Genomic DNA, 24,985 nt, shown 5'->3' with positions numbered 1-24,985 from the left:
CTGTTAAGTTTAAAGCTGTTTATAATAAAAGAAAAGTTGAACAAAACAAAACAGAAAAGCAATGGGGCACCCCCCTGCTTTTGGGACACAGAGAGCTCCTTGCTTCCTGCCAACCTTTCATTCTTTCCGTCCTCCCAGTTCTCCCAGTTGCAAAAGTCAGCGGTCTGGAGCCTTCCTCCTCCCCTCCTTCTTCTTGAGCCTTTTCAACCAACAAGTACCCTTTTCTGCCACGTCTGTCTCCTCGCTCTGTCCACATTCACATCCGCAGCCTCCTGGGTGCCTGCAGCCCTCTCCGCCCGGCCTCCCTGCTCCAGGCCTGTCTCCCCCGAACCCGCTTGGCCCCTGGGGGTCTCTCCAAGCGCGATGCGCCCCCCACTGCTTGCCAGCGACACCCCATTGCTTAGAGGATAAAGTCCAAGCCCGCAGCACGGCCTGCGCTGGCGCTCGGCCCAGGGGGGGTCTCCGGCGACTCCCCGCGGGACCCTCCAGTGCTTCCCGGGCGGCGAGTCCCCCATAGCAGGCCGGCGCGGAGGCTGGAACCGCCTTTGCGCGGACTCGGGAGAGGCCGGGGGGCGCCCAGGGGCCGCCGAAGCCCCCGGGTCGGCGCCCCGGCCCTGCCGCCCTGTCTCTCGTCCTGCGCTCGCCTTTCCGCGCCGGGCGCCCACCCCTCTGCAGCCGGAACCCATCTCGCCAAGAGCTGAGGATGATGAGTCCCAAGGGCTGAGCTTCCCAATGGCCCCTGGCACGTTCTCAGCACTCAATAAATGTCAGCTGTTAATATTGTCTCCACGGTTTGTGCAACAGATTGCAGCTCCTGAAGGAGGGGCAGTGTTTGTAGATATTATCCTGTGCCAGGCACTGTGTTAAGTGCCTATTTCCCGTGTGATCCTCCCAAGTGAGCTGAGTGCCTCTCCGTCCACTCCCTCCATCCCTCCTCCTCCTCGCTCACTTCCCTCTCCCCCTCCCTCCCCTTCCTGTGTCTTTCCTCCCTTCCACGCATTTTGGTGACAAGCCTGTGCTGTCATCCCTATTTCACAGATGAGGAAACCGAGGCACAGAGAGGCTAACTAGTTTGTCCCCATGCACCTGGCGAGTTAGGCGGCAGCCCCTGGCAGGGGGAGTGTCCCACTCTCTGACCGGACTTGGTGCACTCAACCCTGCACCTGCTATCTTTCTTTTTACTGCAGCAGGCAGGACCCCTATTGGCATGGAGTGATCACAAAATATTTGTGAAGTGAATGAATGAATGAATGAATGACTGTGAGGGACAGGTGAGTGGGGACATGGTGAACTCAGGTATGCCGGGCTCTGCTCATCCAGGTGAGTGGCCCGTCCAGGGAGGAGGGATTTGGGGAGTGCAGCCCCACATTCAAGTCAGGGGCACCCCGAGGGGAGGAGGTGGGAACCCCCAAGAAGATCCACGCCTGCTCTTGGAAAAGTCACCCATGCATTTTGCTGAGAATTCACATTAAACCCAGCCAGAATTTCATTCTCTTTCTCCTGGGGTGAATGATCAGCATTCATTTTTTTGAACTTAAAGTTTTTTTTTCCTGTCTTTTTTGGGCTCCCCTCTCGTCCTTGGCAATTCCTCAAGAATTATTTCATTTCCACAATTATGTCTGCAAGTTTCCTCATCATTCTAGCTCTTCTGAGTAGAGATTTAAAATCATTAGCTGCTGGGGGTTCTTTTATTACCTCCCTGGTTGAAACCTACTTCTTCGCTGCCTCTGCTGTGATTTTCCCATCTTAAATTCGTTCCCCTGGTATAGCCTGGGGAAAGGCCCCCTTGGGTATCGGCAGCGGGTAGAGGCCCAGAGGTCACTCCCCTTCTCCATCCTGTCCCAAGTCGCCCCTCAGCCCCGGTCAAGATCATCTTGCCCTACATTATATCCTTAATGACACTCATTTCTTTGGAATTATCTTAAGATGATGTTCAGTCTCCTCTCCCCATCAGAACCTGAGCTCTTATTAAACTGCGGGTGTCCTCACTACTGGTGAGTACACTGCAGGTGCCAGGTACATCCGTACTGAAGCATGAAAGTGGGATGCAAGAGGGGCAGGGAGAAGATGCAGAGAATCAAAAGCCCAGCAGAGCTCCCAAGAGCCCCCTGGAACTGCCACTGAAGCCCTTCCCTTCCATTTTTTAAATTTCTATTGTATCATTCTATTCTGCCCTGATTCCTCTACTGGCCTGGAGGCCCAGCTTGCTCACTCACTCATTCATTCATTCATTCATTTACTCATAAAAGATTTATTGAGTGCTACCACAGGCAAGGCAGTGTTCTGGGAGCTGGGGGATCTCCCCATCTGGGTGACAGAGGAAGAGGGACCAGAAGATGCAACACTTTTTTGACTTCATAATTTTGTTTGTGGTAGAGTCTGCAGCATCTGAGAAATCTTTTCCATTCCCTTCTGACTCAGAAGACTTTATTTAGAAGCCGTGAGCTCCAGGAGAGCAGTTTGCTCCCTGTAACCCACCTCAGCTCCTGAGGGGACCTTGACTTGTTTATAGGTTGAGCAGATCAGGGTTTTTTTTTTTTTTTTTTTTTTTTTTTTTAATGTATTTAACCACTTTCAAAAAACCTCCCATTAACGAGGCTGACTTTTTTTTTTTTTTTTTTTTGAGAAGAAATAACTTCTTTTTATTGAGGTAAAATTCACTTAAACATAAAATTCACCATTTTAACTATTTTAAAGTTTATAATTCAGTGACTTCTAGCACATTCTCAATGTTGTACAACCATCACTATCTAATTACAGAACAGCTTCCTCACCCCATACCCATCAAGTAGTCATGCCCCATTACCTCTTTCCCCAGCCCCTGACAACTACTAATGTGCTTTAAGTGACTGTGGATTTGCCTATTCTGGAAGGTCATATAAATGATTCTTGGTTTATCTTTTGTCCAATTCTATCCAACAGAAAGTTGGGGTGTTGAAGTCTCCAAATACAACTGTTATTTTCCCCTTCACCTATCATTTTTACTTCATGTATGTTGAGATTTTGCTGATAGGTACATTTATAATTGTTATAACTTCTTGAAGAATTGACCCTTTTATCAACACATAATGTCCTTCTTTATCTCTTACAGCAATTTTTGCCTTAAGGTGTATCTTGTGTGGTATTAGTATGGCCACTCCATTCTCTTTCAGTTAGTATTTGCATGGAATATCTTTTTTCATTCACTTTCATACATTTGTGTCTTTGGTTCTAAAGCAAGTCTCTTGTACACAACAATAGTTGACTCACAGTTTTCTTAATCTGTTTTGCCAATCTCTGCCTTTTAACCGATTTACATTTAATGTAATTACTGATAAGAAAGGAGTTAGGTTGCCCTTTGATATGTTTTCACAATTCCTCCATTGCTGCCTTCCCAGTTTATACAAAACTGCTCCTGTATGGATCCATTCCCCATCCCACCTGTTATTGCTACAAATTACATCTTTATGTGTTGTACTTCTATTGACATTGATTTCTTGATTTTTATGTAGCTATCTTTCAAATAAATAGGAAAAAAGAAGTACTGACCAGAAATACATTTATACTGACTTTTATATTTATGTATGTAGCTAACTTTACCTGTGTATTTTATTTCTTTGGTTTCTAGTTAGTCTCTAATGTCCTTTTGCTTCAGGCTGAAGGACTCCTTTCAGCATTTTTTGGAGGGCAGGTTTACTAGCAACAATCTCAATTTTTGTTGATCTGGGAATATGTTAAATTCTCCTTCATTTTTGAATGATAGTCTTGCTGGATATCGTATTCTTGGTTGACAGCTGTTTTTTTTCAAAATTGGAATATGCCACGGCACTACCTTCTGGACTTCATAGTTTCTGGTGAGAAATCAGTGGTTAATCTTATTAAGGGTCCTTATACATAACAAGATGCTTCTCTCTTGCTGCTTTCAGAATTCTCTCTTTAACTTTCAACAGTTTGATTATAATATGTCTTGTAGTGGATCTCTATGAGTTTATCCTATTTGGGGTTCGTTGAGTTTCTTGGATACGTAGATTCATGGCTTTCATCAAATCTGGGAAATTTTCAACCATTATTTCTTCAAATATTCTTTTGGCCCTGCTCCCCCTCTTCTCTCCCTCTGGGACTGCTATTATATGTATAGGTATGCTTGATGATGTTGATGGTGTCCCACAACTTTCTTAGGCCCTCTTCATTTTTCTCCATCCTCTTTTTGTTATTAGATTGGGTAATCTCAGTGTATTAAATTCAGGTTTTTCGTCGTTGTTGTTGTTGTTGTTGGCTCAAATTTGTTGCTCTTCTTTGGCAAATTAATGATTTCTGCTAGTGCTTTGTTTATATTCACCATTTCTACTGTGTGTGATTTCAACCCTTTGCAGCACTCTCTTATCATTTCTCTGATTTCCCCTAGCTGATTTTCCAATGATTCCTGCAGCTCTTTGAGCATATTTATAATGGTAGAGTATTCACTACTAGAGATACCATGTTCTGATGCCTTGAGTTTCACAGGGTGATTTTCTATTTTCTCTTTTTATACTGTAGAGTCTGTACCTGACAGTGTGCCTGCCTTGTACTTCTTTGTTGAAAACTAGACTTTCTGAATATTACAAATGTATAAACTCTGGAATCAGAGTCTTCACACTCCTGTTTACTGTTGCTGCCTGTTGTGGTGGCTGTTTGTTTAGTGACTTTTGTGAACAAATATTGTAAAGTCTGTACTCTTTAGTGTGGTCACTGAAGTCTCTGGTTGGTTGGCTGAATGGTCAACTAGTGATTTGACAATTTCCTTAAAATACCTGGAACTAAAAAACAACAGCAACAATAATAATAAAAACCTCCCCATCTTTGCCATGGGCTCCGTGTGCTTGGACACTCCTTCAGTACTTAGCTGGGCAGTTTACAACCCTGCCTTGGCCTTCACTTGCTGCTTGTGCAGAGATGAAGGTCAGTCAAAGGTGAGGACTTAGGGCCTTCTCAGGTCTTTTCTAAGCATGTGCTCCACTCTGGGCATGCATATGGCTTTTTAGAGTCACAGTGGTTAAGTGGGGAGCTTTTAAAGGCCCTTATTCTTCAAAGTTTTTAAATCCCTAACCTATCTTCCCATACTTTTTGGTGTCTACTGTTTGCCTCAACTGTTAATTCCTTGCCCTAGGTGGCAGTGGCTAATGCATTTGCTTTTGAATATTTTTCAAAATGCCTCTCAGGCTATCACTTCTATCTTGGGAGAGTTCCCACAAGTCAGGTGAAATACAGGAAGCTTCTTTGCACGGCTCCTTCAAGGTGCCACAACACAGGTCAAAACAACCAAATACAGTTCTTTGAGAAGCAGACTCTGCTCCATCTGGCACTGGGAATCCACACTGGGAATGTGGGTGCTGTCTTCAAGACTGTTGCTGAGTTCTCAAATGATGACAAGCATGCTCGAGGAAGCCTCTGACCCATCGCCAGGTTGTGCACTCTGCGTCGGGTGTGGGGAAGGTGCCCAGGCCTCGGTTCCGGCTCCATGGGGGCAGTGCCTCACTTTCCTGAGGGCGGCTTCCTATGGCCCGGAGCTCCTGTGGACAGCCTCGAGCAGGCCCCTTGGCAAGACCAGCCCCAGACAGGAACGCTGGCACTGGCAGTTGAGGCTGACTTTTCTTAAAGAGGCCAGTAGTTTACACCCCTTTCCTAACTTTCTGTGTTTCTAACTTGAATAAATTCAATTCTGACCATAAAATACTTTGTATTTTTCCCACTAGGCGGTAATATTTTTATTTTAAAAATTATTATCTTCCTCTTTAGAAAAGACCTGACATACTAAGGATATATGAAATATGAAAAAAAAAAAACTTCTCCTAAGAAATCAACCATTATTATAGACCAGTGCTCTTACCTAATAGCCAGATTCAAGAATATCAGGGTCTTACTTCAAAGGTGAAGTTTTGAGCACGTTATTTGGAACACTGTGCCTGAAATATCTACCAAGATCATGCATCAAATTTATGAATATTTTTCCTCTTCTATTCCCATCATCACCTCAGTGTCCTCCATATCATCTTTCAAAATCCCCACTTCCACCATATTTTTCTCCTTCCTCATCATCTCTCCTTCTGCCCAAACTTCCCTTTCTTGGGGATCCCTTCCTCTGCCATCATTTCTTTCTCCCCATTGCTCTCCTCCTCTCCCCACCTCCCTAGCCAACCCCCTCCTTCACAACACCTCCCCTTCCTCCACCACTGCTCCCTACCTCCCTCTTCCGCTATCTTGCATCTTTGGCCTCCTCCAGTGCCAGGCTCCCTCCCCATCAGCTCTCACTAGTGGCACATGGCATCTCCCCCAGCTACTGCCCCTCCTTCTTCTAATGGTTTTCACAACAGGAAAATGGATGGCCCAGGGCCGTAGTTGTCTAAGTTGGCAAAGCTTAGGCTAGTAAGTCCTTGCTATGTCATTAATCTCCCTTTGCTCTATTCAAACTGCACAAAAGACAACACAGCATGGGCCCATCTGTTTCTTGAATATCTGGAAATGGCATTCTTTTTCAAGAAAAGGGAACCTCATTTCCAACAATTTTTTTCTAATTGCAATAAAAATTGTTTTCCCACATAGCATTTCCAGACTTGAGAGAAGACTTGACCTTTGATTCCACCTAGTCTAGCATGAGCATAATGTTAGAAATGGATGCTTTTGGAAAACCAAATGTATCACAGATAGCTGGAACTACCTGCTACATTTCACTATTTTTATCTAACTGAGAAGTTTTGTTTCTTATTCTGGAATCTCTGCAAGGTTTAAAGCTTAGTTCTTAAAAGCAATAGAAGTTTCAAACATCAGCTTTTTAAAAATGGTCTTTACTGTCTTCTGATATGAGGTCAGGATACGGACCTTCTATCTCTTTTAGGAAAACCACTTCTCTCAACCTGGGAGCTCTCTGTATTGTCTCTTCCATGTGAAGTGATCCTTCCACATCAGATAGGTTTATTTGAGAGAGACTCATCAGCTATGGAGCTTCAAAATCTGGGTGCAGTCGGTCTGCCCTCTATTGCTTTGATATGGGCGGGCTTTTCTCGCTGCGTCCCCTTTCCTGCCCACTCCCCTCTAGGACGTCCAGCCCAAGCCCCTCTGCCACAGGTTCATCTCCCAGCTCCGCCACCCTGTGGCCCTTTGGAGGCTGACATTTTTAATGAAAAAGGGGTGTGGGGTGGGTCAGGGCAGGGAGTTCCAAATACCAAAGAAGGGTTTACCCGGAATACCACACACATCCTAAATCCCTCACCAACGTACACAGCTGGAACTCAAGTAGAACTGAGGTTCCTGAAAATTCCTCTTTTCCTGAGCAGTGCACTCAAGGCCATGTGAAATGAAATTGTTGCAATCGATCGGTGGCCTGAATCCAAGTCAAAAATAAAAAATTTCAATGTTGGGAAATTATGACCTTTGAACTTAAATTGCAGATGTGCAGAGGGCCCACAAGTGATGCATATAAAGGTCATATACTTTGGATGATTTTATGGTATGTGCATATATCTCAATAAATTGCATAAGACTTCAGACTTGTCACCACGCTAGGGGGAGGGTAAGGCTCCGTGCACCCAGGAGTACCCCAGAATGTGCCGGAGGCATGGCCCAGACCACGCCTGGTGGGGTGACGTGGTTGGGGACAGCACTGACCCAAGCTCACAGGAGGGCAGGCCCGAGGACGGAGGCCTTGGGGCTCCTTCTAAACACACACTCCCCGAGGAGCAGTGCACTAAGGGAGAACTCAGTGAGTCTATTTCATTTTCATTTGTGACCAAAGAACGAGGTTGACTGAGCACACTGTGGGTGGGCCATGTTGGGGGGATAAAAATGCGCCTGAATTTATACAGGCCTCAATGCCAAAATAAAGTCAGCACCAAGGGCCATCCTATCTCTTCAGGAGACTGGTGGCCATGGAAAAAGTTTAAAATCAAATCAATGCATGGATTGATCGTGCTTGGGAGGCACTAGAAGGAACGAGTGCTCTGCAGCCCCGGGGCCTCTCAAGGGTGCTTGTACTCAGTACAGATGTTGGCCATGCATCTTCAGAGTATTTTGGAGACTGTTGGAGACTCCAGTGTTGGTAGTTCATGGGAGATATGGAAAAGGGGACAGTCTCAGAGGAACAGTGGGGCTGGGGTCCATTCGGAAGGTTGGAGTTGCCCCCCACTTAGTTCTTGCAACTCTCCGGTCACAGCCCGGCTACACTTGGCTGTTCTTAGCTAAATTAGGGGAGCAGTGGGAGAAAAACAAAAACAAAACCCCACCTTAGTAGGCAATAAATAATGACTCAGGTAGGCAATAAATAATGACTCAGAGCTTGCTGAGAATCATGCAACCACAGAAGAGAGAAGAAATGCAGAAATGTTATCACCCACAGCCCCTGACTCCCCATTTGCCAGCTTGGCAGGCCTCTCCCGGTATCGGGCCCAAATATCCACTCCCTCTGGTGAGCCTCAATTCAATGACTTGGCACTTCTGGCTCCTGTGTCATGCCCTCACCCCCCAGGCTGCTCATCACCAGAGCTCATCATGAGCTCTCCCAGTCCACTGTCTAGGCTCAGAGAAGCTCCCACCCTGGGCCCTTTTTCTCTTTTCACTCTAGGCTTGGCCACCGGGTGAGCTCATGCATGGCATGACTTCTTGTACCTTCCGGACCTTGATGACTCCCAGGTAATTGGTCCTTTCTCTGTCTCTTGTAGAACTATCCAATCCTGTGTCCCACAGGCCTCTCAAATTTGTCATGTCGGGTGACCTTCACATATTACCTCTCGCCAACCAACCTCCTCCACCCCAACCCCTCTCCGGCCTTTCCTGATGAAGCTGGAGAATGACACTCCCACCCGTTCAGTTGTTCAAACAAGGGGAACTGGCCTCAAGTTGCCCTGAATCCTGTACTTTCCTTTGCACTTTCCTTAGTCAAATATCAAGCAGCAAGTTCTTTTGCTTTTACCCCCTAAATTCCTCTGAAATCCATCCCTTCTTATCGACCTTGTCTCCTAGACTGCTAAGTTAGCTTCCTTTGTGGTTTTCCTGCCTCTAACCTCACCCTCTCTCATCTATCTTTATTGCTACCATCGTTGAAACGGTGAGCGTGCACGTTTCATTTAATAAGTGGTTTTCTGGCTTAAATGAAATGTTTCCCAGATTATAACCCCCTTTTGCAGGACCACATAACCTTGCATAAGGAGTCCCGTGGACTACCATTTCCTGCTGCTTTCCCGCTTTGTCTTCTGGAACACTCCTGCAATACTGCTTTTCTTGCACTCCCTTCGGCACATAGTAGATATATGTCAGGCAATCATGAGCCGAGTGTGAGCAAGTGTGACATTGTTTTCTTCAACTGAACTCAGCTTTGCCTTGAGAGCAGATTACTCAGCCTTTCCCAACCCAACACATTCAGTCTAATCCAGAGACTTTTTCATCCACAGTCCAATGCAATTTTCTCGATCGTTGCGAAGTTCGAGCTTATCATTGTGGGGAAAATGCTCTGTTTCTTAGGGTTCCTTTCCTCTATTTCCACCTGCTTGTTTTCTTGGAGGTGAAATAAGTGGCTGGGGAGTTAATGTGTTTTGTGGCACAGGAAAGAGGGGTGCCTGGTGCCCAGTGGGTGCTTTTGGAGGCACCTCACCCTGCTCGGTCTCTGTCCCTGCAGTCTATGCTACGGAGTGGCTGGGTGGTCTGGCCATCAGCTGTCCCGTGCTTGTCCCCTCCAAGATTTGGCTCTTCAAAGGCCCCATGCTAATGACCAAACACCTCTCCATTCTCCTCTGTAGGTCCCTTCGAAGTCACTGTTCTCTCAGAATTCTAAAATCTCCTTGACTTCAGAGTCAACCTTCGTTGACTTTCTCTCTGCTCCACTGGGTGTGTGGGGCCTTGTGAGACCCCTCTCTGGCCTGCCTGGGCTGCAGCTCCTTCCCTGTTCTACCACGGTGCAGGCAACACCACACCAAGTGCACAGCCTCTTTGATGGCTTTTCAGAAGTGCGTGTGACATAACAAACCCTCAATAGATTTCCCATCTATAATAGGCTGGGCTCGACGGTTCCTACAATATTTTGTATACTTTCACAGGTATATCGGGCCACAAATCTCAGAGCTGTATCTTTCCAATGGTAAGCTCCATCTATCTTGTAAGCTGCCAATCTGTTAGGGTGATGGTAAATTAAATCTCAGTCCAATCCAGGACATCTACCCTCTGGGCTCAGGCTCTTGGCCTTTAAGTTGCAGGAGGCTTTACAAAAGTGTTGGGTGGGCCAACCGGTCCTCTGTGTCATCTGTCCACATGCTATCCAGTGTGTTGCCCACTGTTGCATTTGGGCCACATTCGCACAAGTGGGCAGGGATATCCCTTGTCCCCACCACATGTCGCCTTCTCCCAGGCACACAGCAGCCAGTTTCTGGGTCTTGGGAGGCCATTCTCAGGCCCCATATTTTTAAACACGCCTGTTAGCCATTTGTGTTTGGAGTTTGATGACTTCTCCAGGATTTCCACCCCCCCCCCCCCGGCTTGACCTGGGGATAAGGCCTCTTTTGGGGACCCACAGACATTAGCTCCCTCATCACTTCCTCTCTTTCTCTTCTACCCCCAAGAAGTAGAGGAGTCTTCCCCTGACATAAGAGGGGCATGCGGGAGAGAGAGAGGGTCTCGCTTGTTCCCACCATGTTTTCTACTCCCATAAAAGTCTAGGCTTTTGAAAGTCAAAAGGCAGGAAGACACTCTTTTCCCCTCTGCTCTCTTTTGTTACCTCCCTTTGCCAAGTGCTGTGGGACATACTGAGCAAGGATCTAACTGCCCGCAGTGAGGAAAGGTTCAAAGGCTGTAGATGGGAAGCCCGAGTGGGCTGGTTGACCAGCAGTCTGCTTCCTTTACTGTTTCAGGGGGTTTACACCACAGGCTAAGTGAGGCACCTGTGCTTTGAGTTTTTACTCCTTACTTGACAAATGTTTGCAAAACTATTCTCCAGGGAGATGTGTTTTTTACTCTTGGCCTCCAACTGTTAGTTTCACCATTGAATCTGTAACTAGGGAGTCTGCACTGCATTTGAGGAAACCCTTTCCGGGTCCAACCAAACAGCTGGGTCCATGTTCTCTTTATTTATTTTTCTCTATTTTGTACTGATTGACCTCTGAGGTATGGACCTGGATCAGAGTGAAAGGATAGATAATCAAACACCAGGCAATGAGCAGACTCCCCTCATCCAGCCAGATTTTTGCTCTGACCTCCTGGGAGAGGTGATTCTAGAAATCCCATGTTGCATTCTGGGGGATTAAAGAGCAGAGAAGTGGCTTTGACATCTTCAGGCCTAGGGGAACTTGATCAGGATTTCTCCCAAGAAGTCCCTGAAATTGCTCAGGGATTGACAAACATGGGTGACAAGGCTGAAAACCATCGAAAGCAAACAGAACACGTGGGAGAGAACTCCGGCAGAGAAACAGTCGGCTTGCCCAGGAGGACAAAGCTAAGACCTCTGGAAAGGGCAGCTGCTTCCCTTTGATGACAGCCCACCTGCTGCTGCTCCTGGAAAACACTTCCTGAGTGCTTGCTCTCTGCCAGGGGCTCTCTACGAGCCTGACACACATTAGCCCATTTAATCTTCACAACTCTATGAGATAGGCGCTATCATCGGCCTCATTTTCGGAGATGAGGAGAAACGAGGCTCAGAGACCAGGGTGCCCAAGATGGCACGGTAAGTGGCGGAGCTGGGGTTACAACCCGGCTGGGAGGAGCCCGTCGTTCCCCACCTTCACTCTTTAAGGCAGTGCCTTCGACTTGGGTGCTTCCTTCTCCAGTTGGCCAAGAGCTCACCCCTGGATTTTATTCAGGAAGGGCTTTCCTAAGGGCAGGGGAAAGAATTTACAGCATCCCCTTTTCCAAATCTCACTCTGGGGCAGCCAAAGCTTCCCCAAAGCCTCAATTCAGTTCTTCAAGTCCCATGCTTTGTCTGAAAAATCCAGGAGACTCTGTAACTTACTCCCTGGTACACCCGTGTTTATTTTTGTGCTCCCTTCACATTGACAAATGGAGCTCACGGCTTCCAACTTGAGAGGCTGGGGACAGGCCTGTCAAACAAGATTTACTTCTCTGAAGGATAAAGAACAAGTCTGGGCAAGTAGGTGTAGAGCAGAGAGAACAGCTACATCCTCCAGTGACAGATGGAGGTCTGAGCTTCCAGGGCCCCAGTGGGGCGTAACAGCAGATGCACAACACGTGAGCCCTGCTCCCTTCAATCCTCCCAGCACGTCCCACCGTCCTCGATCTCAGGGGCCCCCACAGGTCCTCACTCTCAGTGTTAGACCAGGTTCCATCCCAGGGCCAGGATGGCACACTCCAGCAGGGACGTTCACCTAGTTGATCACCCACAGCCCTCCAGGCTTACTCTGCCTGAGATCGTTCCTGATCTTGGAGCTGTGGATTTGAACAAAGGCCAGACACCCAGGGGTCTCTTGGAGTGATGCTAGAGGAGCAACCTGCAATTTTGACACTAGTTAGTTGAGTGCTTTAGGAAAAAGCATGGCTCACGTGCCCCATGGTCCATCCCCGCTTACTTCCAGGTCTAAGCGACCCTCGATCTGGGGAAGCATGGGGATGGCATTATAGTATCGGGGTTACGAGCATAGGGGCTTCAGGGAGCCAGACGGGACATAGTGGAGGGACCATTCCCACGGGGCCAGTTCATTTTGTTCAAGTACACCGAGTTGTCCACAGTCACCCCCCCCGGGCACAGTGACACCACCCTAGCCTGGGCATCAGGAAGCCAACATTGGGGAAAGGGGCCTGTGCTCGGTCCCCACGAGCTGAGTTCCGCCAGCTCTGGCTTTCAGGGCCATCAGAGCCCTGGGACTTTTTCCGCTGCTACTCTTCAGGGGCCAGAGACCATTTCCCAGGGGCTTTGTGATATGGAATTTTGCAACTCATGGGGACACTGAGGCCACACCAGGGATTCCTGAGGGAGGCAACCACTCAGCTGTATTTCAATACGCCCTTTAACAAAAATATAAACCACCTTAAGCGCTGGAAACTCTTCCAGCCATAATGTATTCCATGCCTAATAGGCATTTTCCTTTACACACCCCTGCAGAAGCATTAATTACGTCAACTCAAAAAAAAGAAGGCAAACTCTCACAAGCAATTAAACTCATCACGTTGAATTATGCCTATCTTGCCAACCCACAACGTGAGCTGTCAAAACCACCTCTTCCATTTCAATTGCATACGTACGATTTTCTCTAAACTGACCTCCGGGGACAGCCTCATAGGGTGGGTTGGTGGGTGGCTTTGCCAGCCTCGGGGGGATTCCCTGGGTCGCTGCAGGACGGCAGGCTCTGGGGGGACCTCAGGGGACCTTCTGTTCAAACCCAGCCCGGCCTCTCACTAGCGGTGTGACCTCGGGCCTGCTCCTCTACTGTGCTAGGGCAGTTTCTTCATCTGTAAAATGGGGGCAATAGTGTCAAACTCACAGAGAAACAGCAAGTCCCACGTGCAAGTGCCAGGCGCCAGCAGCTTTTCTTACTTTTACTGCCCAAAGTCCTACAGTTACTAGGGGGCAGGGGGCAGGGCTTTCTCTTGTGCTTTTTACATTCCACATTTTAAATGATGTAAAATAGAACAACATACAGAAAAGTGCATGAACGCATGCGGTTTAACAAATAGTTGTGAAACCAGTACTGGTGTCGCCACAGTCGGGGTCAAGGAAAGGACCCCACCAGTATCCTTGGAGCCTCTGCCCATCCCCTCCCTCCCTCCCTTGCCACACTTCTGCTGCCCCATAGCAGCCGCCTGGCTTGTACCAGTGGCTGGAGCCCCTCTTTCACACGGTTCCCCAACAGAGCTGGGCGTGGCTCTTTGACAAAACCCTCCTTCCCGGCAGCGTGCACTTCTCTGCAGCAGCCTCTCCTGGGCAGAGGAGGGTTCCAAAGGGGTCGACAAGCCTCCGCTCCCCACCTCTCCCCCCACCCCTCCATCACATCAGGAGCTGATTCATACAGCTGCCCCCGCTGACAGTTACTTGGGGGTGATCAGCAAGCCATCTTCCATTTATTTTTTATTTTTGCCTCTCCCAGTCATCTATCCTTATCCATCCAGAGACCAAGTCCTGTCGATTCTTTTTTCATGCGTCTCTTTCCCTGGCATCCTGCCCGATACTTGCAGGGAAGGCGCCCACGAATGGCTTGTCTCTGGGTGGATTGCTGAAGTTTCAGGCATCCTGGCTGGTTAGGATTTTATTTGCTATAAAATCTCAGCACTCGGGTCCACTCTTGTCCTTTAGTGCATTCATTTTCGAGTTCAGATTAACCTTGTTTAGGCTTTATTCTCAAGCATTAAAAAGGACTGCTTTGATTATTTGGGATAAGCCTGTTTAAAGAAAATCCCCACTTCATTTTTTAATATCAGTGGGGTGCCTCTGGGAAATGTGGGGTGGGGGCGGGGGTGGGGAATGTGCAGTGTGAGACTCTGGTCCCTGGGTTGAGATGGGGGGTTTCTTAGGTGGGGCCGGGTCACCTGTCCCCTGGCCTGGTGCACAGCCCCTGGCAATCACTTCACTATGTAGTAATCTTAAATTACATAGAGTAATCTTACTATATGTGATACTGTGTTTCAATCACTTCCTGGTTCCTCTCAACCCCAGGAGCCCTCAGGCAACCTGCAGCTGGGATCCTGGAGAACCTCTGGCTGGACAATAACCTAGTTGTACAAACCTTGATTTAGGAAATTCTGTAAAAGGCAAATGTTGAGATCTTAATAGCACAGACCCTCATTCTCGTGACCCGGGGGAGGCCCGAGTCCATGCACTATTTCTAAAAGGTGTGTGGGACAGGTGAGGGCGGCCGTCAGCCACACCACACAGCCCTTGAGAGATAAATGCCACGGCAGGGGTCCCAGCCCCATAGGGCAACGCAGCGCTGTGGGAAAGCCCTTACTTAGGCTAGAGAGGCTGATCACCCCCAAAAAGGGATCCCAGGGTCAATGTCAAGGTTTGAACACTCACTCCAGTATGTCCTGAGCATACTAATGACTCGAGGAGGTCCATGTAAATGAGGGCTTTTTCAAGGAATAAGACCTTGAAATACAGTGGATGCTTAGTAAAAACTTACTGGATTCAAGTTGAGTTAGGTAGGGCTATGATGTTTTGGGGGAACAACAGAAAATTGTAGATTTTGGACCATCAATCAGATATGCTGGCAATAATAACCAACAAAAATTTTGAGCTCTTACTATATGTGATCTTGCGTTTCAATAGTTGAAAGCACAAGCTCAGAGGGAGACAAATAATGTGTCTGCATGGCAAGGCATTTTCTGCAAAACTATGGGAAGTACTCTGATACTTCTGTTAAGGGTCTCTGGAAACGGTGAAATATATTAAAATTGGGTAGGCGAGTGGTGTGTCATTGTTTCCCTAGATTATCTTCGTGTTACTTCAACAAATGAAAAAGTTAAATTACCTCTGTGGTGAATGAAATATCTTGTAAATGTTACCGTGTGATCTTTCACACGGTCAAGACCAAGCCAAACCAAATCCAGACGGCGGGGTGATATCTTATTTCATCAGTGTGCAATTAAAGGTATCAGAAAAGATGGTCAGAGCAATCTACATTGTAAAGTTACTCTTAATTTAAGGCTTATCTCATAATATGCAAACACTCAAACTGACCTGGTGGGGGATGGTAATCAAGACAAAAAGACGTAAGTAGTGTTCAGAATTTGCAAGTTATATGTTGGCTTGTAATATCACTATAGAATTTATAGTGTCTAATGGTAAGAATTAAATCTTTTTTATACCATCAACTGCATTCATCCTTAGATACATCTGTGCAAATGTGCATGGGTGCTTATGTGTATACGTGAAGTCAAGTCCAAATTAAAGGAGGCACGTGGGGGTGGGGGAAAGGAGGAAACTGTGCTGAGAATGCAAAGAAACAGCAGCAGGTAACACATGAAGGAAAAAGGAATATTCGGTTGAGCTGGAAGGTGGAGGAGATGTGTGGTGGTGGCTGGTGATGGGAGGGGGGAGTTGAGCATGTTGGAGAAGTACAGCAGGGCTGGATCCTGTGGGGACTTGTAAGCCAAGATAAGGAATTTGGACTTCATCATAAGAGCAATGGAGGGCCTTTGCTTTAAAATAGGAAAGTGACGTGATCAGGTTTGCATTTTAAAGAGATAATTTGGCCTCCTTTGGGGAGAACAGATCAGAGGGGCAAGGGAGTTGGGGAGAGCAGTTAGGAGAGTATTACAGGTAAAAATAGTAAGAAAATATGTGCAGTCCTTTAAGGCCCACAGTTTTGGAAGCCATATGCCAATAAGATGAAAAATCAGGTGGAAATTATGGAAATCTTCTTGATATTTTCAACTTTATCCAGTGGCTCTTGACTTCAGGTTTAAAGTCCCCCTGTCATTGAATGGTAGGACCCTGTGATGCTCACAGTGGAGGCTCCAGAGTAGAAGAGGGTTTGGATGATGACTTAATTCAATTTGCATGAAGACCTCTGAAGGTATCTTTGAATCAAATAGGTTTTACTTATGTGAAGGATTTTTCTGGACAATAAGCACATCCCAAGAGCCAGGGAACTTCATAGTCCCCAGATCTTGATGAGTGATTGAACATTCATGGTTTAGGTTTGCTTTGGGAAAAATTTTTTATTTTTTAGCAGGATGAATTTTTCCCCAAACTAGGATGGATTTTCTTTTTGCCCTTTCTTGACTATGAGTAAAGGTCACCCCCGTACAAAGTTAGTGGTTTTGTAGAAATTTTGTAGCTGGGGATTGAAAGTTTTTTCTTCAGTCAAGACCAGTATAGGGTTTATTTCAAGGCGATATTTTCCTAATGGAAGGCCATATTGACCGTATACACTGTGTGTTTGCGTTCTGATAGATGCGATTACCTAGGTTTATGTAAATACTTGTATGTTCTGGGGATACTTGGTATGAATTACCTAAAATGCTTTGAGTAGTTTTCTTAATACTTTAAAAATCATTCTGCTTATCAATTTTCAATTACCCATCATAAATCTTTCTTGTCTCTTATTGCTGGTTGAAATCACTAGAGAACTTCAGTTGACTTTCTTTTGAGAAGGCAGGTAAACCAAGACTTTGAAGACATAGTTTGGCACTTAAAAGACATCCAGAAAAATAAAAGCTGTGTTAAGCTATGTATGCTGTCAGTTTTCTCAAAAATTCCATTTTTAACTTTATAGTAGTTTGTCTATCTCTAATAATGCTAACTCAATGAATTTTAACTTTGACCTTCACTCGCTCTCCATAGACATAGCTCCACATCGCATGCAAGTTTTTCCTTTCCTGACTTTTTAGTCTCTCTTGTAGTGGCAGATCCAGGCTCTCTCTGTTCATACGTGGGACACTGGTTTCAGTTGCCTTCTGCTCAAGACTTGGCGGTGCAGTTACACAGTTGGAGTTGGCCAACTGACTCAAGACACCAAAGGCAGTGAGGACATGCATGCGTGGAAAAGTGCCCTACCACGGGACAGGACGTGGCTGGTTCAGTGAGAAGCCTTCAGGTTGGCACATCCTCCCAGGGTTGTTTGCAGTATGTACTTGCTTTTTTCTCCTATATTTTGAGCCAACATTTATTGTACAGCTCCACGCATGTACAAAGCTCTGCAACGCAACTGGGGGGCAGGTAAAAGATGTGGAAGAACCATGACCCTCATCTCAAAACTTACAACAGTGGGAAGATAAGACACACCTACAGGAAAAGTAATAACAGGTTGTATCCAAATGAGCATAAATGGACCGGTCTTTGCTGATGGGGAGGGAGGGCAGGTGCTTGCGAGGAGGGATGGGTTTAGAGGGGTAACAAGCTTCTGTGGAAGAAATTATCTTTGAAAGGGCAGATAAGATGTTCTCCAGGAAGAGAGAGAAGGAATGGCAACACGAGCAAAAACCCAGAGGTGTGGGAGTATTGGGCACCCCAGGGATCTCGGCCAGCCCAAGGGATGTGAGTGGGAGAACGGACTGGAGGAAGAGAGGACAGGGAGGCTTGCGGCAGATGAGGTTTAAAAAAATGTAAATTTCAGGCCAAGGAGTTTGATTTAACTTGTTGGCAGTGGGCACCATCTAAAGTATTAAGTGGGGGACTGAAATCATCTTTTAGTGGGAAATAAAATGGAAACTCGTTCAAAGACAAAAGATGACATCATGAGTTTGCTCTCGCATCTGACATTAAAATCTTTTTTACGGCCGTGAAGGTTTCTGCTCAAGGCTGTTGACTGTGCTGGGGAAAAATGATAAAGCAGACAGGGAGGAACATCCTTAGCTGGGCAGAGGAGGGAAACTTGGACCCTCTTTTAGGGGTCCTGCATGACTTGGGAGTGAACAGCCTCATGAGCTGCCAAAGTAGGGTGGCACGGGGAGCCCCCACAGAGAAGCAGACGCAGCGGGTGTTGTAAAGCAGGGCTCACAACACCCTGGGCCTGAGGCCTTTCACCCCGGCCCCTCCTGCGGGTGGGTTCCCGGCCTCCTCCCTGCCTCTCCAGAGCCACACAGTTTCAGGGATTGCCCTCTCCATCTTTTCCCCATCCTCCCCAAAATCTTGATGAAGGACCACTGTTAGAAAGTCAGAGGCCTGCCTGCTTTCCCCCGACCTATCGTGGCAGAGTCAGAGCCTGAAGATGTGCCCTCTCCCCGATGCCATGGTGCCTTTCCCAAAGCTGCGAACTTCCACCCCGGTTCCCAAAGCTGCGAACTTCCACCCTGGGGCCTCTCCAGCTCTGGGAATCTGAACCTTGGGGCATCTACTTGTCCCTTGAACTCTGTATGACTTCTGGAGTCCAACATCTGCCTACACTTTCCAGACTCTTCCGTCTTATTAGGGTCCCGCGCCATCTCTCAGGAGGGTCTAGACCAGGGCCCAGTTGGCCGCAGGTCATGTTCTAGGGTGTAGGGTGGCAAATCAAGAACCGGAGAAGCAAAAGGACCAGTGGTGGGCAATGAAATCTAGGGGCTGAGCTGAGTTGCCACTTGGCACCCATTTATGTTATAAGAGGCACCCAAAGAGCAACATGTGTTGGCCATTAGCTACGAGGGCAAAGGCACTGAGTGGCACTGAGTGGCTCCAAAGCTGGAGATTTCACCTCAGATTTCTGTGCTAAAGTGATGTTAACCCCATCCCCATTTTTTGTCCAATGCAGAACACTTTTCAGCTTATATGCAGCTGCCGAAATAGGTTTAAAACATCTCTCCGATGACCATGGCATGGAGGGAGAAGCTGGACCCCAAAGAGAAAATGCAATTGCCAAAGAGAACACAAGAGCGGGCACAGCAGGCTTGGGCTGGAGAGCCAAGGTGGGATGGCTCGGCGGAGGGAAGCCAAGCCTTCCATAAAATCAGCGGGGAGGACTGTGCATCGCGAGCCTGCCTGGGCATAGCTCCTAGGATGGGGAGAAGGGACAGCAAAGCAAGAGATGGATGCCCAATGGAGAGCTGACAGTGGGGCAGGGAACCCAGGGGGCCTTCAGAAGAGGACCCAGACTGGACTTGATTATTCCCTGGTCCACTCTGGTTAATGATTATCATCTATCCCTTAACCTGAAAGGATTCCACGCTCAAATTAGCACCCACTATACTGCCTTCTAGTTGACAATTTAGACCCCAGCTTCACCTGCCAGCGAGTACGTGTAAACCCCATTTTTACCAACACTGCACTTCTCCCTGCTCTGATCTCCCACTTTTCCCTGAAAAAAAGAAAAAGTCCCCTTTCCCCTCTCCTCATCCTTCTTCCGAAAGGGATTTCTGAGTGTTCTTTCCTCTGTCACCCGAATACGCCGTAGGTAGGTGGGTCACATTCCTTTCAGAAGGTCTGCAGGGAAGCGGGGTGACTCGGAACATAAACTAATCCACAAGCTTCATACTCCCTCTGTCCCCATCTCCCCAGCTCCGGTGTTCCCCTCACAGAAGGTCCCCCCTGCAACTCTGCATCTCTGCTCCATTGATATTGGAGCACAAGGGACAGAGTTCTTTTCTTCATACCCACCACCTCGCCTTCCCCTGGGGTGATCGGGTGGGTTGGGGGCATGTAGGCAGAAAAGCTTCCCCAGGCCCAACATCTCTGCTCTCTGGCAGACATGCATGGACCAAACTTCTCTCTTCATGGTCCTATAGCCTTTCAGGAGTCCTATAGTTCTTTCCCTTCAGTCTGGGGCACCTAGTCCAGCAGAATTATTTGAATACAAGTTGGTTTCAGACATTTCTACAGGGCTCCTGCTCCTTCGGGCACCTCATGAGATGTGGCCAAGCACTGCTGCCAGTGACAGTTAAGGCTTTCCCAACATTCTGTGACAGTTGAGGAGTGGGTGGGCTTGCAGCAGCAGAGCTGACCTCTGGGTCAGAGGTCACGAGCCCTGAGGTTCCTGGGCTCTGACCTGGATGAAATAAATGCCCCCTTATCTGCATGTAGTAGACTACGTCTAGTTCTCATTTCAAAGTATGGGCTCAGTCGTGTTCAATATACTCTTTTGCTATCTCCACAGAAAGTCCTAATTTAATTCTAGGTATTGTCCCGTGTTCACACCGGAGTGGGTGGCCCTCAAAGTTCCCAAAGCTGATGAGGCTGAGTGGGCAGCTGCCCCGTGTTAACGAGGGGCATTTCATTTCTGTGCGTGTGTGGAAAGTGGGACAGTGGGCCAGGAGGGGCAGAGGGGCCTGAAAACGGGGGAGTGGGTGACTGGAAAGGGATCAGGAACCCACATGAAGACATGGGGTTCAGGAGGGGTCAAAATTCTGACCAAACTCACCAACAGATACGGGTGAGAAAAGCACATAACTTAAAAAGTACTAAAAGTAAGTGTGAAAACAAGCGCTGTATCTGCAAAGGAATAACCCTCACCCGACTGTGGAGAAGAAAAGATTTTATTCACAATCTTGCAAGAATGGGCACGCAACCGAAATATGGTGGTTGGCACGCCGAACAATAGAACGCAGCACTATTTATTCCCCAAATCTAACACACAAGTCCCTCCCCTGTTTCTCCATTGGCTGGATGCTCCAGAGGGTACAGCCTATTTGATGGGCCTAACTAACCCGAGCACATTTGAAACATTTGAAGCAAGTCTCCACCCCTGACTGTAACTTATATGCCCATGTAAGGCACTGACACCACTCCTGTGCTTCTGTGGCCTCTTTCCTTCACTTTTTAACTGCAGAGCCAGTTTGAGCTAGTTCGGTAACAAGTTATGAGGCTGTTTCAGGGGTTTCTACACCTGGGTCTCCATTTCCCCTATTCCATATCACTTTGTGTGAAAGCTAGACTTAATTTTTTATTTTCGTGTAAACCATTTGCATCACCCTAGAAATGTATTTTCTTTATTTTGACTTTTTTGGGGACATATAATTCAAATACATAAAATGACAGTTTCAAGAATAATTATTAGGCTAACACCCATGTAACGTAAATATGTATTTTCTATAAAGGCAAGATCTAGTTCTTGAACTTGGCTGATAATGGCATTTGCCGGGCAAACAGTGGGGAGGGTTGGCTCAATGTTGGTGATATGGGGTTGGGGTGAGCAGGAAGAAGGTGGGGGTGATTCGTTTGGGGTGCACAGCTTCAAAGGCCTGGAAAGAGATGCACCAGCGAGACGTGATGCAAAGAGCAGTGAGGGCAGGGGTCAGCAGATCGGGGCTCTGGTTCCACCTCTTTCCTTATCAGCAAGACAAGCCCACCGAGTGACACTTCCTTCGTCTGTAAAGGGGACTAACCACACACCCCCGTCCTGTGTCACAGGACTGTGGGAAAGTTGAAAAACACAATTTACCTCAGCTCTTTGAATGGAATTATTATATTTAAATGCTATTGTTTACTCTTATGCAACGTGCTGCTGTTTAATATGGTAGGAAGGTGACGTTCAGAATGTGATATCTTAATTGTTTTGGAGAACTGGGGTAGGTTTGGGAAATGTCGACAATCTCTCAGAACGTCTGGTGTGGATTCGCTGGAGAGTAGCCGTGGGACGATTTGGGGGAATCAGAATGGTTTTTAAGCTGGAAATCTGGCTTTGAAGGTTTCAGGTACTGCAGACCGATCTCTCACTGCCTTAGAAAGGGCTTGCTTGCTCTTTAACAATAGGAGATCTTTTGATTTAAAAAAAACCAAACAGATCAGGAAACACTTCCTTCTTGCTTTGTTTTGACATAAAAGGGATATTTGTTTTCCACTCCACTGGAGGGTGCTGGCTGTGAGCCTCCCTGTCTGCCCAGCTTGCCCCTTTGTCCGGCAGCCGTTTTGTTAGATTTAACATCACGCTTCAGTTACAGTCCCGGTTTTACAATTCGATAGGCACTATCCATGAAGGAGAAAGCCTTAAATACTGGGAACCAATTAGTGAAACGTGTGTAGTTTGAGTGTGGCTTCCTGGGACAAGATGCAGGGGTAAATGCTGTGGGTTTCCGTCACAGGCAAGCCGAGGGTGGCCACAGCCAACGGCTTAGCATAGGCCAGGGGCTTGGGCTTTGGAGTTAGGCACACCAGGGTTAAAATGCTGGCTTAGATTCTTCTGATTATTTTTTGGTGTGCAAACCCACATATGCACAATCCTTGTTTCTTTCTTTTTATAACAGTAGGACCATTTTAAATAATTTCTATAGTAATCTGCATTTTCATTTAATTTATAATGATTATTTCTGCATTACTAAAATATTCATCTGCAGCTTAAGATGACTGCATAGTATTTTATCGCATGTGTTCAACTAACCTTGATTGTTCATTTAGATGGCTTTCAGTTGCTTGTTTTTATAGGTAATGCTGCAATGAATAACCTCACAGATACTACTGGGTGCTTATTTCTAATATATCACTAGTATTAAATACAGACATAGGAATCTTTTCCAAAGGATGTGCATATTAAACTTTTTCCCCCAGATACTGCAAAAGAGCTCCAGAAAGGCTGCCAGTAAAGGAGAGAGAATGATATTTTTGCACCGATGGGCCTGATGTAGGAGAGAGAAAAACTGGTGTAGGCTAGAGAGGGCAGGCTAGCCGGGCTGTGACCTTGAGGAGGCAGGAAAGTGACCCTAGTTGTTCTAGTTTGCTAATGCTGCCGGAATGCAAAACACCAGAGATGGACTGGCTTTTATAAAAGGGGGTTTATTTGGTTACACAGTTACAGTCTTAAGGCCATAAAGTGTCCAAGGTAACACATCAGTAATCGGGTACTTTCACTGGAGGATGGCCAATGGTGTCCGGAAAACCTCTGTTAGCTGGGAAGGCACGTGGCTGGCGTCTGCTCCAAAGTTCTGGTTTCAAAATGGTTTTCTCCCAGGATGTTCCTCTCTAGGCTTCAGCTCCTCAAAAATGTCACTCTTAGTTGCTCTTGGGGCATTTGTCCTCTCTTAGCTTCTCTGGAGCAAAAGTCTGCTTTCAAAGGCCATCTCCAAAATGTCTCTGTAAGCTGAAGCTCCTCTCTCAGTTCCAGTGCATTCTTCAAAGTGTCCCTTTTGTCTGTAGCTCCTTTTCAAAATGTCACTCTCAGCTGCACTGAGTTCCTTCTGTTTGTCAGCTCATTTATGTGGCTCCACTGATCAAGGCCCACCCTGAATGAGTGGGGCCACGCCTCCATGGAAATATCTCATCAGAGTTATCACCTACAGTTGAGTGGGGCACATATTCATGGAAACACTCAAAGAGTCACAATCTAATCAAAACTGACACATCTGCGCACACAAGATTACATCAAAGATAATGGAGTTTGGGGGGCATAATACATTCAAACTGGCACACTAGTGTAACAAATGGGCAGGGGGTTGACTTCAAGTAGGAACACTGAGTCCATCTCTGGCAATGAGCAGGAAGGTAGAGTACGTGGGAGGAGATTCTGGAAGGTTGGTAGAGTGGTGGTGTGAGTCAGAAGCCAGAAGTTCTCTTCTGGTTTCTTCAGTTTCCTTAGAAGTAGAATACAAGATTGAGAATAAGGGTAGAGCTGAAGATGTTGGAAGCTTAAAGTGAAGTGAAGGTGTGAAGTATTTTTCTAGAAGAATGGAATGAGTGAACTAAGGGAGTTTACTAAAATTCCTGGGCAGTCTTGAGAGCCCAATTGACTTTTAGTTGGTGAATTTAAAGTAAAACCAGTTAGTTCTACATTTAGCTGCAAAGATGCAGGTTTGGAAAACATTTGTGGAGAGTTGGTTTTAACTAGGATTATGGTTTCACAAGACAGTGGTGACGTCTGATAGAAATGGGGTTGATATGCAAGCAAGAGGGTGGCTATGGGGCTTGTCCTTTATGGTTGGTTATGTCTTACTGTTTGTATGGAAATTGTTTTTTGTTAATGTAAAGGGGAGTCACGCATATCTCTTTTTTCCAAATAAAATTTAAATGTCTTAAAAAATATGTATTTCCCCAGTATCCTTCCATAAGTGTAAGGATTAACCATTTCCTAAGACAGAAATTATGACCAATGCCTTTGATTAGAAGAGACTAGAACCTGGCAGCTTCTCGTGGTGCAGTCAGCTTCCACTGCTTTCTTTGTATTCACTGAGAACTTCATGGCACATCAGGTTTGTACAGTTGATTATCAATTTTTCTGTGTGGAGTTTAAGATTTTGTGGCCCCTGTTATCAGTTTGTCAGGGTAGGAATCCATGCGTCTCCAAAGGTCTCAAGATAACCTCTTTTAAACCTCAGTTCCTTCATCTAGAGATAATGGTAGTGTCTTCCTCACTGGGATGCATGCATTCACTAGATGATATTTGTAAAGGGTTTATAGAGTAGTGCCAAACACATAGTAAGTGGCCAAAACATGAGTTGTTGTTGTGATTGTTATGATGACTGCAGGGGGTTGGACAATAGTTGGGAATGTAGGAAGTGGCTGCCAGCTTTTACTTCAGACAATAGGGATTATGTTCTGTATTCAGATTTTGGAAATACCTTGCCAGGTTCACAAATGAGTCCGCTCATCACCCCAGTATCGTGGAAAAACAAGATGCCATTAAAAGGGATATCCTCACAGTGCAAACATCTACGGCTGTTGGCCTCCGACCCTGGGCCAGGTCCCAGACCATCTGTTGGGTCA

The 24,985-nt window shown here is 46.6% G+C and overlaps 1 pseudogene; it reads left to right on the top strand.

Annotated features, from left to right (window-relative positions):
• The first annotated feature begins 1,283 nt into the window (after nucleotides 1–1,283).
• The window catches only part of LOC119506757, a 63,303-nt pseudogene continuing 39,601 nt past the window's right edge, over nucleotides 1,284–24,985 (top strand).

This window comes from Choloepus didactylus, chromosome 12 (genome assembly GCF_015220235.1).
Source record: "Choloepus didactylus isolate mChoDid1 chromosome 12, mChoDid1.pri, whole genome shotgun sequence".
In the NCBI taxonomy this organism is placed as follows: domain Eukaryota; kingdom Metazoa; phylum Chordata; class Mammalia; order Pilosa; family Megalonychidae; genus Choloepus; species Choloepus didactylus.
Note: the sequence above shows the minus strand (reverse complement) of the source record. Positions and strands in the feature narration are given on the sequence as shown.